Below are 15,380 nucleotides of genomic sequence, written 5' to 3'. Positions count from 1 at the left end.
CTTAAGGGTTTTATGAACTTGGAGTTTCTCAAAAGCACTTTAGCCCAGTCAGCCTCAGGATGCAAAAAAGCTTTTGTCACCCAAGAGGAAGCCAACTTGTAGGATGCCTGATGGATATTTATGACTCCTAAACCCCCCTCAACCTTGGATCTAGTGCAAAGGGCCGCTTGACTTTGGACATTCTTCTCTTAGTGTCGAAACCCCACCACAAGAAGTTTTTGTAGAGTCTGATAAAATTTTCAAGCCTGGTCTTAGAGGCACTGACAGGAAAGGTAAAAAATAGACATAGGGTATAAGCAGTGATTGAGAAAAGTCCTTCTACCTAATAGGTTACTTGAAAATCCCATTGGTATACCCAGTAGTCTGAAGACAGTGCCCTTGGGGATCTTTTTGCATCCTAGTTGTACCAAGATTGGTTGCTCTTTGTCAGTCAATGCTGCATATCCTATTTTTGGTTTATTTTGGACCCTAAGGTGGTGTAGAAGATGTTAAGGCATTTGAGTTCTGTTGAGACATCTTCAGGGGTGTTTCTCAGAGTAAGGTTTGTGTCGTCAACAAATTGTTGGGTTACAAGCTGCATCCCACTTGGAAGCTCAATCTCTTTGATATTACCTTCATCCATCTATTCTTGAAAAAGCCAGACCAAAGCATGAGATGCAATAGCATAAAGGCAGAGAAGCTATAGGGCATCCCTCTCTAATGGACCTTCTCAAAGGGAAAGGTAGGGTCATCTCCCCGTTGACACAAAGTTTGGTCGAGGCATTGGTGGGGACAGGAGGAGCTTGATGAATGGAAGAAACTATTTTCCAAGGCCCATGTTCTCAAGGGAGAGAATAATAAAATCCCAATTAAGTCTATCACATGCCTTGTCAAATTCTATCTTTAAAAAATTGATATCCTACTTGGTTTCACTGCCATGTTCACACCCTTCTCATAAGTTTATGATGGCTTCTAGGAAGTGCCTTCCTTTAATAAATCCTTTATGCTTAGGCTAGGTCCACTTGTCCATTTTACCTTGGATTCTGACTACTAGAGCCTTTGCAATAATCTTGTAGCTACTCTTGTTGAGCATTGTGAGGGATCTCCAGTTTCTCAATTTAGTTTTGTCCCCCTCCTTGGGGATGACCCTTGCATTTAAATGCACAGGGAGGGATCCAAGGGCTAGGCTCTTGTTTCAAACTTTGAGTAGACATGGGTCCACTATCTCCCAAAAGCATTTGTAAAACTCACACAAGAGCCCATTCTCCCTAGGTGTCTTGCCCTCAGTCATAGCAAGGCTTCTTCTTTTAGCTCTTGAATAGATAAGTCCTTATTTAGATACACCTTTTCATACCCTGGCACTGTGACCTTTCTCGCTCTACTGCACCATCTTCTTGTTTCTGTAGCAATGTTGACTTCATTATGAACATTGCTTAGCATGTCATAGTGGAGTCTTATGTAATCCAAGTTCTCCTCAGTTGAGGTGGCCAGGAGGCCATTTTCTTTATTGAGAATGGGGATTTTCTCTTGGGTTCTCTTCCTCCTAATAAGTTTTAAGTTTTCTTTGGTAGGCCTATCTATTTTTCCTGCCCACCAATCCCTGTAGTACACCTTGGATTCATTTAGCTTGATCTGCTACCACTACACCCTCAGCTCCCTTTTCTTTACTACCAGTTCTTCTTGGGCTTGAGCATCTTGTGTTTTAGCCATTCACTTCTAGATCTTCAATGGTCTTCTTGATGCTGTCCATTCTCCTAGCATGTATAACTGCTATGTTTTTCCTTGCCATTTTGAGGATTTCTTGGGTGTTTTTAATAGTAGTCATTCAAGCCTCATGAGCGGATGTGTCAAAGGAAAAGGCATGGGTCCACACTTGAGTTATCTCTTATTGTTGAATAGATTGAAGAGAAAATAGTTTGGGATCTGCTGCCTTGAACCAGGAAGGGCTCTTTCTACCTTTGCCAAAGTCAAGTACCGTCAAGACAGGTTTGTGGTCAGAGAGAGCTAGAGAAGAGAATGTTGATGACTTGAAGGATATTGTCAGTGAGAGAAGACTATGAGAAACATAGATCCTATCTACCCTTGCTTCTCTTCTAGCCTCCCCAATTTGTCGATTGCTCCAAGTAAAGGCTCTTGGGGTACTTGAGTCTACTAGCTGGAGATTTTCCTTTAGTTCCTACCAAGCAAGGAGCTCAACCCCTCTCAAAGTGGAGCCCTTCATTAACCATGTGTCACACTAGAGAGCTCCACTATATTGAAGTCTCCTAGGAGTATAGTGTCTAATCCCAATCCATTTAATTCCTCTAAGGTGCCTCTTCTTGACTCTACTGTGGGGTCATAAACAAGCCACTGTAAAAGAGATGTTTTTGGTCCTATAGGACAAGGAAATCTATCTACCATTTTGGTCAACTTGATTGCCTAGTATTCCCTCATTGAAATGTGAAAGAACTCCTACAACTATGCAAACTTTACCATTTTCATGTTTAGTAAAGGACCATACTCTTCTTATGTCTACATCTTTGAGTCTTCGCTCAAAGATTTCATCAGCACAGCTTTAACTTCTTGGAGGGCTAGAAAAGTTGGGGAGAGAGCATTTGCTCTAAGCCAAAAGGCAAGTTCCTGACTTCTTAGGGGATTAGTTAGACCACATACATTCAGAGTAAGGAAAGAGATGGGCTTACTCACCATTCTTATTTTTTCCCTTTTTTGCCTTGGGGGCAGGGCTCTTTGGGGGGGTGTTCTGCCCGTTTACCTGGGATATCCTTCTTTTGTTCTGAATAATGGCTTGGGCTGTGCCTTTGGGAGTGCTCTTTATTGCTATAGCATTAGGAAGCTCTTCTTCCAAATCCCTAGGGTCAAGAGCACTCATGATTGTGTTCTTCTAATTTACCTCTTCCTTGAATTCTTGCAACCATCCTAGCTTGAAGTCTTTTTCTTTATTAGCTTGATCTTGAATCCAAAATTTTGCCTCTAGATTGATTAGTGCATCGAAAGATTCTGACAAGTTTAAGAGTGTGGTTGACCTCTTGTTGGGGGACTAAGGGCTTGGTAGGAATGGTTGGTAGGCTCTTAGCCCCTTTATGGTCTATTTGGGCTTGGGCGGAGCAGCGGGAGTGGGAGCTACTTCCTTGGCATGGAGAAGGTATCAAGATGGTTAAGCATGTACCAAATGACGTGGTTTAGCCAATGGATGAGGATTTATAAGACATATTTGTTTTTTTGATAAGGCAAGCACATTTTAGGTAAGCGCAAAAGACATTGCAATAAATTTTTACATATTAGTTATCTTCTTTGTTGGAGGTAGTTGAATTGTTACAGCTAGCATCTTTTGACCAAAATAAGGTTTCTTTATTGTGGCCACATTTGGAGTGGTCAATGGCTTTAAGATAAAAATGAATATTGAAGAAATACTTAGATGTGGGGTGTTGTCTGCCATGATTAGCATCATTCTTGCATTGCTTGACATCCTTGGAGGAAAGGTTGAAAATAAAAGTTGAGGTTTGGATAATGAAGGGAGCTAGAAAGTATAAATTATATAAGCTCCAAATTTTTGTGGTCAATAGCATCAAATTTCATTTCAACATGTTTGAGTGGGAGAAGAGGTAAGCAGGAGGATAAATTTTTTAGATCTTTCCCATCCATAGGTTTTGGAGGCTTGGAGAGGGATTGGGAAAGAGTTTCAAATTATTCCTTATCATCAAGGAACATGAGATCAAGATAAATAAAATTGTGGATGGAGCAAGGCCAATAGGTATAGGGAAAGGAAAAGCTCCATTTAGAACAAGGATCTTGTCTCAGCAAGCCCAGGGATAAGTGAAAGGTAATCATTGAGTGACTGTGTGTCATTCTGTTTTATGGCTATAAGGTTTGAAGCCACTCTTTCAAGTCTAGATAGGGCACATATTTTTTATTTTGCATAAAATTGAGTAATTTAACCCAATCATTAAGAAAAGGTATTGAGTAGAAGTGGAGATTTGAGTTTAGGGCTCCAAGATCATGAGTTCTAATAAAAGAAAAGAACTCAATGCTATGGAAGTAGGAGAGTACCGCTTGTGGTGCAAGAGAGGGAGAGGGAAGTGGAAGTGGGATATTCAAAGATTTGTCTTGTAGAGAAGAGTCCCACGAACATTTTTGAAATAAAAAGGAAAATCAGTTAAACAAAATCTGTCCCACAAAATTTTTACAAGTGTAGCTCAAGAGATTTATGAAATGAGTCAAGAAGTACAAAGGATTTAATGACTTAAATGTAGTATGTGTAACCTTTCAATGTTGTAGTAGAGCACGTATGTGTGTACAAAACTTGGAAGATCACTTTTGCATTGTTAAATGTTTAAAAACAAGGGAAGTATTTAAACAGAAGTATATTGCATATAAAGTTTACAAAAGTGATATAATGTTGCAAAATAGTTTGTTAAATATGTTTAGAATTAAAAAGCATTTCATAGAGGAGATAGGGAACTTTGAAAGTAGATAGCACGATCAACTTTTTACTAAAGACGGATGTCTGAATACCTACCATTATCTAGTAAGAAACAAGGGTGAGAATGAGCGTTGACTTGGTTGGGAAGATAGATGTCATAAACACCCCTCCCTTGTTACCAGGATCGCAATTAAAATTAATCAAAACCACTACTTACAAAAGCTTTAAAAAGATATAAAGAAAACATAAGGCTTAGAAAGTAATTAGAAAACCAAGACCATACGAGTTGGGAGGGGGGGGGGATACGTTAATGGTTTTGCAAGAAAGAAATTAAAGTCCAAGCTATAGTAGTCGAAGTGGAATGTGTGTGGAGGATGGAAGTGGTGCCGTAGAAGAGTATAGACATTTTCATAGATAACATCTCTTGTAAAGGTATTTGATTGTTCATGGAGTGGCTTTTTTCACATGAAGAGTAGAGACTTTCTTAAAGATGACCATTGAAACTGCATAGAAATTGTGAAAACAAAATCTGAGAAACTAAAAATTTAGAAATTTTAGCAACTTAAAAAATTAAGCTAGAGACCTAAGAGCTTAAGAAAGAGAAACGTCTGAATTGAGGTACAAACTTATAAAAAATCAACTTAGCAACTTAGACGCTGTAGGAAAGACATATAAAATATTAGAAACTTATAAACTTGAAAAAATGGCATAGCAAGTTGAAGAGCATTGTAACATCATAGAGAGCTTAGTTAAAACATAGAGAGTGTGGTAATATATGGAAATTTGTAGATTGGAACAAGAAGATATTGCATAGGCAAGTGCTGAGTAGATCCTTAAAATTTTTATATAAGAGTAAGATATTTCAAAAAAGTAAAGCTTAAGAAGAGCACAGACTTGAAGCTAACATCTCAAGATGATGTATGCAAGGGAAGTGTACACGGGTTTGGGTGTGTCACCAAAGAAGTGAACATTAGTAAAAAGGGGCTAGGACTATGGAGAGGTTGAGAGGGTAGAATGGGGTGTTACTAGGTAGATAGGGGAATGGTAATGAAAGGGGGTCAAGGATATGGAGAGTCCAAGCGAGTGGAAGAGGGCTATGGAGATGCTGAGAGGGGGGAAGGGGGTGTCTCCAAGGAGGGGATCATTAGTGAAAGGGGACCTGAGGGTGTAGGAAGTCTCGGAGGGAGAGATTGAGAGGGGGTGGTAGAGAGGTTGAGAGGGCTAGGGGTTGTGAGAGGGTTGTGAGGGGGTGGTTAAAGAGGTGCAGCAATGATGGGGGGGGAGTGAACGACACTAAGGGGGGTTGGGAAAGAAAGGCTTATAGGAGGGGGTGGAGCTCTAGTGAGGAGGGGAAAACGATGGGAAGGGGCAGGACGTAGCAGCAATGAGGGATGAGAGGAGAGTTGAGTGGGGAGTTGGTGGTGGTTGCCAAGGAGAGGAGTGGTAGTGAAAGGTGGTTGGGGTTATGGAGAGGCTAACAAGTGCAAGGAGTGTCACCAAGGAGAGGAGCGATAATGAAAGGGGCCTAGGGCTATGGAGAGGCCAAGACGATGGAGAGAGTGCACTATGGAGATGCTAAGAGAGGGGAAGGGGGTGTCTCCAAAGAGGAAAAGAAGGCGGATAATCAAGAATGTCTTGCATTAAGTTTGTTAATCTCAAGGCCTATCACTCAATATGTGGCTTTTACCGTTTTACTAATCGGAATAAAATACTCACAAGGATTGCATGACTTAGAATTTTGGACAGAAATGCCAAGGACTTTGAGTGTGTGAAGGGAGTGAATAGTCACAAGGATAACCTAAATGGGAGGCTGTGCCTCAAGCCCTTCCCAAGCATTCCGAAGTGCCATGTGACATTAAATCTTCTCACTATCTTTGGTAGATCCTATGATAGTTTTGAATGAGAATTATGGGTTATGTCTCTCAACAAGGAGAAAAAGTTGCATGTTGGTCCCTTTATCGAGCACCTTTGAACATACTACAAGAAGTCGTGGACATTGATAGTGTTTACATAATAGGAGATTTCAATATTGACATTAGTATCAAAACAATAGCAACAACATCAATAAAAGAGTTCATCGAAAGAAACAACTTCCAACAATTGATAGATGTGCCAACAATAATTTATGGATCCACTCCGGATCACATATGGACAAGACAAAAAAAAAATTTTGATAGGACCAAATTATGCATATTGGTTAGACCACTCAATCACTTACACTACAATTGAATAACAAAAAGTCAATTTAGGCATGCCATTTGAATCCTATTCACCTTGTTTCAAATTTCTTATCATCATGCCACTTAAGCTAGGCCTCTCTCTCTCTCTCTCTCTCTCTCTCTCTCTCTCTCTCCACCATAGTACATCCCCCCTCACATTGAAAAATAAGAAATTCCCATCAATTAGTTGTGGGGAAGAGAAGAGGGGTCAAAAGGAAGAGGGAAAGGTCATGATAACTGATAAAGGGTGGAGGAAGGAGTTTTGATTAAGGGGGACCACTTAAGAAAGGGGGCATTAAAGAAGAAGGCAAGTGCTAAAAGGGGAGGGGGAATAGGGACCATTTGAACGGGGCTTTAATGAAGAAGGCACTTACTAAAGGGAGAGGTGAAAGAAGGACCATTTTTAATATTTTAGTTAGCATTAGGGATGCTCTTCCACTCTATAGCTTAGTAGTAGGGCTCACATCCAACCTTGTGGGTTGGAATCCTACCCTCTTGGGGGATAGTGTGCACTCCTCATAAACATAGCTTTAAATTAATTAATTAACCCAAATAAATAAATTAATCCATGGACAAACAAAAGTTAATTAGACTCCAAACAAATAGGAATAAAATAAAGCTGAGCGAGTATGTCCCCATTCTACAAACACGATGAATTCATGCATACGGAATTCATACAGAGTAAGATGCACCCAAATTGTCGATGCATTAACCCACTTTAACAAAATTTTAAGGAAGAGCAACATTTCCTCTCTCTCTCTCTCTCTCTCTCTCTCTCTCTCTCACACACACACACACACACACACACACAAGTACTTTGCCTACTAGAAAACAAGATTCCCTCTTTTAACGTTTTTTTGGTTAGCGCTACCCAAGGCACACGCTACAGGAAAACAAGATTCCCCTTTCTTCCTTCCCCCCCCCTTTTCTTAACTAGAGTGACAAGAGTCTTTAAGTTATTCTCATCGAGCCACTTATATTTTGGGCCCTACTAAAGGTTTATGGAAAGTTTTGGGTTTTTTTGGCTAATCTCCAGCTGAGGGTTCATAAGGTGACTATGTTAGAAAGTAGGTTAATATTTACTTTTGTGTTAGTTGTTAGTGGGCATTAAAGATTACCTCTCTCAAGTAATACCTTGACTACTCTTCCTTTCATGCCATAATGGTTTTGCCACCTTATTTTCAAATGTAAAACTCATGTGCAAGTACTTAGGCTGGTTTCACCAATGGGCGCCCATAAGTCCCACGGCACAAGTGCTCAACCACTAAAAAAATGTAAAATGAGTTAAAAGGGGGATGTCCATTTCATAAACAGGTGGACACCTTCTGTGGAAAAAGTGACATGGCGACTAACTCATACCGACTAAGGAAATCTTGGGCTGCATCAAGAGCCTGCCCAAGATGTCAGGCGGATGGGGGCCCCATGGTGTTTGGCTAGAATTGTACATTGCAAGGATTTGAGCCCGAGACTCCTTTAAAGATTCTTTAGCTTTACCACCTAGCCACCACCACATCATTCGTGTAACTAAAGCCCACATTATTAAACATCAATATATCCATCCACCCTTTGTGAATTGAAGGCATACATCCTCCACTCTACTATTCGAAACAACGCACACATCTTTGCCCTCAATTATCCTGGGTGCCAGATGTTTGTGAATCCAAGAACCCTTTCCTTGCTCCATGGTAGTGAGATTCTTCCAAATGAACCTAAGTCAAGAACTCATCAATGTCTCCATCAATCATGTGACTCACGACATACTCTCTATCTCTTGTAGATACGCAAGAGTATCTCTTGTAGTAGATATGCACACATGAAGAATTCCTTATGGCCAAAATGCTCCACAAATATTGTAGTCAACAAACAATGACCAAAATGCTTCACAAATATTATAATCAACAATGACCAACTTTGCTTGTTCTCCTTGGCTTGCTTCTCAAACCAAACTTTGGCAAGCCCCTCCACAAAAACAAGTACCATCTTAATCCATGTATCCTCAGTCAACAAAATGAAGCACAATGTAGTGATGCCTAAATAATCTTTTGTGTTTCATCTACCACCACAAAAGATAGCGATATACGCCATATTCTCCCTTTACCAAATGAAAAAAACCGTTGATCACTCCAAGTGTGGTCTTATTAAGGATATATTTTTTCGCTCCAAAGGCTCCAACCAATAGGACTCTGGCTTCTCAAACAAAGATGACGATTACTATGTCAAAAACTACTTGAACGTGTTTTCGTCCTTAGATTAAATGTACCTGCCTTATCAAGAAGACCAATCTCTCCTGTAAATCCTCCATTCTGTGGCTCGACCATGTCTTATGGTATGTGCTAAATCACCTAGACATCTTTTTTCCTCTTAGCTCCCTTCAAGCTAAGTTCTTCGCCTTTCTCAATTGGACTTCTCAGTTACCGAAGGAAGTTATTTTCTCCCTTATCACCTTTTAACATTTCAGAGTCATACTTATTGAAATAGCCAAGTCCGTCATACCCTCTGTTGACTTTACCTTCCCCTCCTCCTTCCAAATCCTTCTCGGACCCTCTTTTGCATTCTCTCCCTTCCCTCCTCTTCTAAAACCAACCTCTCTCTCAAACGGAGACACAGTTCCCCTCCCAAGTATACCCCCAAACTTCAAAAGACATCCCCTCTTGCTCACGAGGTTAATCTTTCACAAGCCTCCCTGGTTAAAAACTCCTTACCAACCTCCTCTAGTGCTTCAGTTCCCAAAGTAAAAGCACTTGGTGGCAATGATCTGCACTACTCCATCGACTGGGATAAACACTGATCTACTTCGGCTCTTCGATTTTGTAGATTGGCTCTTCTGGTTCACCCAAGGTACGCACTACTACTCTTCTCAACAATGGTTTACTGCATTTATAGTTGTCTCCTAATCAAAAGAATCTGAAATATTTTGTTGCTCTTTACACTAACAAAATTCTAATTAAAATCCCCCCCAGATCCCTTTACAGAAATACTCTACTTTTACATTTCAATTCCCTTTCAGACATTGTTCATTAGAGCACATTCGCTGATCAAATTCCTCTCGCGTGAGAATTCTTGGAGCCCCGCACCGACGCACACCGATAGCTCTCAATGGGGTACTTCATCTACTGCTCCTTTTGTGCATCTCATCAGCGACAAAATCCCGCTTCCCCATTTCACAAGGCTTCTCCTCTCTTATCGACCTCACGTTCACTTGCAAACCATAAACCCACTACCACCTCGCCCTCGTGAAGAGCTTTAGCTTCTCTCCTCACTCTTTTGCTTTTAGTTGGAAATATACACCTCCCCTTAGATCCCTTCTCTACAAGCCTAAACTTACCTTAGTTGAAAACTTCACCTCTTCTTGTCTTTGCACATCTCTCAAGAGATTTAAACCCTTTCTCAAATCCTTTGATAACAAACTTCATGTTTGTACCTCTAACCCTAGCTTCTTTCATCATCCCTTTCTCCGCTCCCACATTCATTATGGCCTCAATCACATCCATATCACACCCTTAGATCCACATCTCGCTCTTCAAGCACTCATCCAAACCTTCCATGACGTCTATCTCTCCCTAAACTTGGACCCTACCCATCTATTAAATAGCCTGTCCATCTTTTTTGGAAAGAATTCCATTCCTTCTAAGTCTCCTCTTGAAGACAAAACTCTTCTTGACGAAGTTAACTGGCTTCTTGGCCATGTGTTCATCATCGGTCTAGATAAGGCCTCCCAAACTCCCATCATTCTTTGTAAATTTTTAGTACATACCCTGACCCTTGAAAGATTAAACTCCCGTGAATTCCTACCCTCATCCAACCCCCCTTCCACTACTCTTTCATCCCTTTCTATTATCCTTGGCTCTCTCAATCTTCCTTCTTCTTTCAATTCTTTACCCTATCTCATGTGTACCTATAAGGCACACAAACATGGCTTTCGTTGGCCAATGCCCATAATTGCATCTTCTCCTCACTTACTGATCTCTTAGCCTTAGGGCTCAAAGAGCTAAAAAATGTCATCTCCGTAAAGGGAGAAAAATGACATTCCACTTATAAAATTTTTATCAATGTATCCACGAACATGCTTTGTGGCATTGATTCTAACTTATAGTTCCTCATCAATTTACCCCTTGAGATTCACTCCTTATATTCTCCTGACATAGCAAACTGCTACGAAGCTATTCCTCACTTTGGCCCTTTTAGCCTTATAGAATCCCTCACCTATTTTTGCGAACTTGCTTCTAAAGTAGGCTGCAAAGGCTTTTTACTCAAATTTGGTAGTTTCCACCTCACAAAAAGGGATAATGTAAAACCCTTTTAAGCTTTGATACCTTTCTAAGCTACAACTACCTTCTTCTTGATTTATGTGCTATCCAGGCTAGCTCTCATTACTAGACCCAATCTAAAGGGCTTCTCTTGTTCACCTCTTTGGTCCCACCTTTATCTCACTTCCTTCGAATTCAAGTTCATAAAGAAATTAGCACGTCTTGGCCTTTCCGGCTTTCTCCCTCTCTTTCTCCTTACCTTTAGGTATGTCGAGGACATCCTCTTCATCAACAATCCCCTTGTTACTAATTTCCTTGACCCCTCCAGACCTCTTAATGAGGATGACCCCCTTACCATCTACCCGCTTCACATCATCTCCCTCAAATGTAGCTTAACCTTCTCCTTTATCAACACCAACCAAAATCTCATAGGACTCTCCTGCACCTTTTTAAACACTCACATCTCTCTTTCCCCCCCTTTTATCGGAGATTTTTCTTCTACATTTGTTTGGAAGAAAAAACTTCTCAATTTTCCCACCATCTCCCTTATTTATTGCCATAGCAATTGACCTTTTTCCTCATCGTACAAAGTTTGCCTAACCTTCATTCTCCCTATCCTTTACTCATGTTCTGATGAATTTGATGCCTTTTCTTTACTTATTAACATTTGCAAAGACAACGGCTTCATTCTCCACAAAATCAATAAAATTATTCACAACTACATTGCCTCAAACTCCTTTCCACATCTTAAACTAAATTTACACATACTTCTTTCCCTTTTCGGGTAGACAGTAGGTCATCACACTCGATGATGACCTACTGTCTCACCTTGTGTGATGTACTCTACTTGGGCAAAAGCGGGTACACACACACACACTCCCTATTCATTCCCCCCTTTACATTTATATTATATTTTTCACTCCCCCCCCTTTTTCTTTAATGTTTCCCTTTATATTTTTCCTTAATTTCTTTAATTCACTATCCTTTTCTCACCTCTCTTCCATTCTTCCTTTATATTCCTCGACTTCCTTTTTATTTCCTTTATCTATTTGTTTGAATTCCCTAAAACTCAACTAAACTATCCATTAACTACCCCTCAAAAACATTTCCTCATTTTTCCCTAATCTCCTCTCTTTAGAAACTCTTTTTTTCTATCTCCCATTTCATATTTAAATTTATTTCTTAAAATTCCTCTATTCATTTTCTTTTTCCAAAATCAATTCTCCTTTTCTTCCCCTTACTTCCCCTATTTTACCCTGTTTTTCCTAACTCTCTAACTAGCCCAAAATTTTCCCTAATTTCCTGTCCCCTTCCCCCTGTTTTCCCCTAATTTTTCCTTCTCTCCCCTAGTTTTCCTACCCTCCCCTTTCTTCCCCTAAACCCCCCTTTTTTTACCCCTACCTTCCCCCAATTTTTCCTAAAATCCCCCCTTTTACTCTATTTTCCCTATTATTCCTTAATTTACCTTTTCTCCCCTATTGTTCCCTATTTACCCTATTCTTCCAACCCCCCTATTTCCTCAATTTAACACTCCTCTTTAATATACTAAACCCCTAGATTCCCACATGTGCCACCCTATGTACTCGTTTCATGTTCCCTCAATGCACGGTCTATGCGCCTCGCAATGCGTCCCCTAGACCTTTCACCTCCCCCGACTAACCTATTCTCTCCTATAAATTAAAGCCCTCCCATCACTCACTGAGTCGCTGCTCACTGCTCAGCTCCCCTACCCACGCCCGCTACTAACCACCATTAAGCTCTACCCTGTCCTCATTTCTCTTACGCCTCTTACAAAATCCTCGAGCCTGCACGTCCCCTTACACCTTGAGTAGTGTGCTACACTTAGTGCCTTCTAGCCACGTTCTGCTCCCCAGCCACCTCTATGCGTTGCAGTTCCCTCTCCACAGCTTGTAACTCCCTCACGGATCATGCCCGTACTCCTTCGCCAGCCAGGCGCAATGGACTCACATGTCCTTCTTTTCTTCCATTAAAACCCCTGCCATCCCGTCGATCAGGCTCTTTGCATAGTTTGCGATTACCCCCCCCCCCCTTCTATCTTAAAGTATTTTCCATGGCATTATATTTAACCCCCCCCTTCATTCTTTCATTTTTCTCAATTCCCTAACCCCCACTCCCCCTCTCTCCTAATCTCTCCCTCCTCTCTATTTAACCCCCCTTTGTTCTTTCATTCTCCTCTTTTTAATTCCCTCCTCTCTATTTAACCCCCCTTCGTTCTTTCATTCTCCTATTATTCCCTAATTTACCTTTTCTCCCCTATTATTCCCTATTCTTCCCCCCCCTATTTCCTCAATTTAACACTCCTCTTTAATATACTAAACCCCTAGATCCCCACGTGTGTCGCCCTGTGTACTCCTCGTTTCACGTTCCCTCGATGCGCGGTTTATGCATCTCGCAATGCGTCCCCCTAGACCTTTCACCTTCCCTGACTAACCTATTATCTCATGTGCCCTCCCATCAGTCACTAAGTCACTGCTCACTGCTCACCTCCCCTACCCACGCCCGCTACTAACCATTAAGCTTTGCCCCGTCCTCATTTCTCCCATGCCTCATGCAAAATCCTCAAGCCTGTAGGTCCCCTTACACCTTGTTGGAATCTTAGGTAGTGTGCTGCACTCAGTGCCTTCAAGCCACGTTTTGCTCCTCAGCCACCTCTACGCATTGCAATCCCTCTCCACGGCTTGTATCTCCCTCACACACATGTACTCCTTCTCCACCGGCCAAGTGCAATGGACTCACAGGTCCTTCTTTTCTTCCATTAAACCCCTGCTATCTTGTCGATCAAGCTCTTTGTATAGTCTGCGACTAACCCCCCCCCTCTGTCTTAAAGTATTTTCCATGGCATTATATTTAACCCCCCCCCCCCCCTTCGTTCTTTCATTTTCCTCTTTTTAATTCCCTAACCCCCCCTCCCCCTCTCTCCTAATCTCTCCCTCCTCTCTATTTAGCCCCCCTTCATTGTTCCATTCTCCTCTTTTTAATTCCATACCCCCCCCCCCGCATCCCCCTCTCTCCTAAATCTCTCCCTCCTCGCTATTTACATACATTCTCCCCCCTCGTCTATATGTATATCTCTTCCTAAATTTTGTTGTTCCTTTTCCCTCCTTTCCTTTTTTCATCCCCCTTCTCTACTATATCATTTACCCTTTATTGCCCCTTTACTTCTTCCCTTTTTATTCCCCTTATATTTTTTCCCTTGTAATTTCCCCTTAACCCCCTTTAAAATATTTTTTAAAACAATTTCCCACTTTAATTTTTATAACCCTAACTTGTCTTTCTATGTTCTAATATCCCCCTCTATTTTTTGGTTTTTTCAACAAGCATCCTTACCCCATTTTTCCCTCCTCACCCTTAATCTTCTGCTAACATCCCCCTCTAATTTATTTATAATACCTAAACCCATCCCCCATCTTTCTCTTTAACTGTCTCTATCCCTTAACCCAACCCCCCTCTCTATATCTTTATGCCTTAAAATATCTCTTTCCAACTTCTTCCCCTTCCTTTCCTTTTTAACTCCTTTCAAAATTCCCCCTCTTATTTTTGGTCTTTCCCACCCATCAATTCACTACCCTTCCCCTAATTGTTATCAAATGGGTCTCTCCTAGCATTTTTCTATCTTTTCTATAAATTTTTAAACTTAATTTGTCCTTCTTTCTACAAAAATGCCTCATTTATCATACCACTACTCTATACTAACCTTCTCACTCATAACTTTTACAACTTGCTTTGTAAGTCTATTGTTAAGTGTTTATTTTTATTGTGACTTCGGTAACAAGGGAGGGGTGTTCATGACACCTGTCTTCCCAACTAAGCTTTAACTAGTTCTCACCACGTTTTTCTTCTTGGATGGTGGCAGGTAGGCAGACTCCCCTCTTCAATAAAAGTGATGCTGCTAATGACTTATCAAAGCTCTACTGCTCACATTTCCTCTTTTAGATAAAATTGTTCATCCTTTAATGATGCTACTTCATTTTTTGTGGATGTTTATTTCAAAGTTTATCTATTAAACATTTATCTTTCCTACTCCAAATTTGTCTAATCTTCACTATAAAAAAGGGTGTTGTAAGTGTCTTCTACACACACTCTTCATTCATGATGTTTCAGATTGGTTTAGTGATGTATAGAGCCCCTTTACTTTTCTATGTGGATGATATGCTCTATGCATACTACAAAAGTTTGAGGTTAATTATGTATGGCTTTATGTTTCATACACTATGCTATGCAACATTAAAGCATATGATGGATACTCTTCATAGGTTCTTTGCCTACTCTTCATAGGTTCTTTGCCTTGGCTTTGCCTAAAATGCATGTAATGGTGAAAGGTTATGTGCTTCACTTGAGTAGTGATTTGATGAGCATAGATTTGAAGATCAAGGAAGACATTATGTGCCTCAATGGTGATATACTAGCTATACTAGCTAGTGATTCTTTTATGAAGAAGAAGGATGCAAGAAAGATCAAAGGGCAAAGGAGTTACAAGAAGGCCTACACCAAGAA

The sequence above is a fragment of the Dipteris shenzhenensis genome, chromosome 13 (assembly GCF_047967505.1).
Source record: "Dipteris shenzhenensis isolate YYH24624 ecotype China chromosome 13, Dip_SZ_1.0, whole genome shotgun sequence".
Lineage (NCBI taxonomy): Eukaryota > Viridiplantae > Streptophyta > Polypodiopsida > Gleicheniales > Dipteridaceae > Dipteris > Dipteris shenzhenensis.
This window is presented reverse-complemented; position numbering follows the sequence as displayed.